Source organism: Triticum aestivum, chromosome 6A, assembly GCF_018294505.1.
Source record: "Triticum aestivum cultivar Chinese Spring chromosome 6A, IWGSC CS RefSeq v2.1, whole genome shotgun sequence".
Lineage (NCBI taxonomy): Eukaryota > Viridiplantae > Streptophyta > Magnoliopsida > Poales > Poaceae > Triticum > Triticum aestivum.
In genome coordinates, this window is record NC_057809.1 from 19,908,896 (window position 1) to 19,911,545 (window position 2,650).

The following is a 2,650-nucleotide window of genomic DNA, read 5'->3' on the forward strand; positions in this document are numbered from 1 at the left end:
CCCCTCGGCGATACTCTCGAACATGAGAGGAAGAAGAGGATAAAAAAAGAAGAGGAAGAAGAAAAAAAAAGAGGAGAAGAAAGAATAGAGGAGATCTTCTCCTCTATTCTTTCTTCTCCTCTTTTTTTTTCTTCTTCTTCCTCTTTTTTTATCGGGAACGAGGGTCGTCGAGGGACATATAGATGTAGTGTCGTCGTTGTCGATATATACCCTCTCCCGATAGCTTCAACACGTGGGGGGGGGGGGTCGAGGCCACTAATTAATATATATGATTCCTTACTATGATTAGGTAGCTAGTTCTACGTTTGGCACTAATATATCCATCTGTCATGTTTGAATAATAATTGCCATGTTGTAAATATTTGTAGAAACTATGGACACCGCCCGAGACGAAGCAAAAGAAGCGTTGTTGAGGGACATAATCGCAGAAGGAAGTGATGTCGTCTCGTTGTTTCTCAACGACACTGATGGTCTGGAAGGAGAGGGTGAAAAAGCTGGCTACGGTGACCTAATGCTAGTGCAAGAAGAAGAACATGAGGACGGCTCCGGTGACCCAATGCCGGTGCAAGAAGGAGACCGTGATGACGGCTCCGGTGACCGAACCGAGTCCGGCCAGGTATATATATTAGTTAAGCCTGTGCTGACTAGCTGATTGATGCATTCATTGTTTTGGTATGTACACATATTAATTAAGTCTTTGTTCTTTTTTCTAGCCCTCCGGATCGAGCACAACTTCGGTAAAGAGACGAGGCCCGAAGAAAAAGTTGAGCTCGGATGAAAAGTTTGAGATCATAGCAATCGTGCCCAACGGCCAACCGATTGAACCCCTCTGGACAAAGAGCGCATTTGTTGCTCAGTGCGGGGTTCTGGTTAGGGACAAGATCCCGATAAGCATCCAGCAATGGTTTAAGCCGGCTACAGAAGACCCTGAGGTGTCTTATGTCAATGATATGCAGAAAAATGATCTTTGGACTGAGCTGAAGTCAAATTTCACCCTACCGCCAGAGGATAATCCAGAGAACCCAGTTAAAGAGCAATTAATCAAGTATTTTGCTCTTAAGAGGATGGCAGAACTATTCAGGAGGTGGAAGAAAGAGCTAAATAAGTTTGTCGAAAATAATGAGACACCAGAATTCAAGGGCAGATATGAGAAGATCAGAGATCACTGGCCCGCATTTGTGGCCCACAAGACATCGGAAAAGAGTAAGAAGATGTCGGCGACAAACAAGCAAAATGCTTCGAAGAAGATGCTTCACCATCGCACGGGGTCAGGTGGCTACCTCGTAGCCCGGCCTAAGTGGGCCAAGACTGAGAATGATCTGGTTGCTAAAGGGATTGAACCAGAGACAATTAGCTGGCCAGACCGTTGCCGGACTTGGTTCTTCGGGGCTGGCGGAACCTTGGACCCTGTAACAGGGAAGTGCATTTGCACGAACGATCAAATGGACATACCAGTCAGGAAGCTTAAGCAGTATATCGAAGCAGCGCAGCAAGGGAAGGTCTTTCCAGACAGAGAAAACGACGAGCTCACAATGGCCCTCGGGAATCCTGAGCACCCTGGACGGACACGAGGCACGCCAGGCTCCATTCCGTGGAAGGTTGGGTTTCCGGACGCAGACGGTTACAAATCCCATGAGAGGAGGAAAAAAGTGCAGCAGACCCAATTGCAGGCGCTGCAAGCAAGGGTAGATGCGATAGAGGAACGAGAAGCAAATCGCAGCAAACGTACTGCCGAAGCTTCCCCCGAAGCTACCCCGCCATCTCAGCGCAGAAGCGGCGTGGCTTCCACCGAGCTACTTCAGCCGGAGCATGCCTTGACGGCTCCTGCCAGCTATCCCGTGGATGCTATCACGGAGTCTCAAAATTGCCACCTTATGACGCAATGGATGAATTTGAAGGTCAAGGCGGCTGTTGGCTCTATTTATCCTACTGAACCCGGCGCAACTTTTCACTGCCGGCCGATTCCAGAAGGACATGCTAGGGTGATGGTGGATGAAATAACGGAGGGATTTGAGGACCTCCATCTTGACCACCCTACCGGTGAAGGGGAGACTCGGCTGGAGTCTGCTCTGAAGACTCCATGCCTATGGCGGAAGGAGCTCATCAACCTTCTGAACTGGATGCCTCCGCCTCCTCCTCCTCCTCCGGCGAGTCAGGGCATTCCGCCTCCTCCACCGCCTCCGCCTCCGGCGAGTGACGATCAGGGCCCTCGGCCGGCTCCTTCTCCGGTGCGTGGTGGCACTCTGCCTCCTTCTCCGCCTGCGCCGGCGCGCCCGAGCAGCCAGCCTCCTCCTTCTCCGCCTCGTCAACAAGGGCGGAAGAGACCTGCCGCCGCTCCGGCAGCTGCTCCGGCGCGTCGTAGTCCTTCTCCTCCGCCTCGTAAGCAAGTAAGAAGATAACCGCTCCGTCTGCTCGGCCGGCGTCTAGCAGTACAACCAGAGGCGGGAGGACATACAGATTCGGTCCTTCTCTGAAGAGTCCACAGAAGTTACCATACGAGAGGACCCCGGAGGAGAACGCGAAGATCGCGTGAACCGAAGTGGATGAATGGTTTAAAGGGTTGAAAGCAAAGGGACATCCACCTCCGGAGGAGAAGGTAGATCCGGTGAAAGTGAAGCGCACTCTGGCTGCCCTGGCAAAACCACCCAAG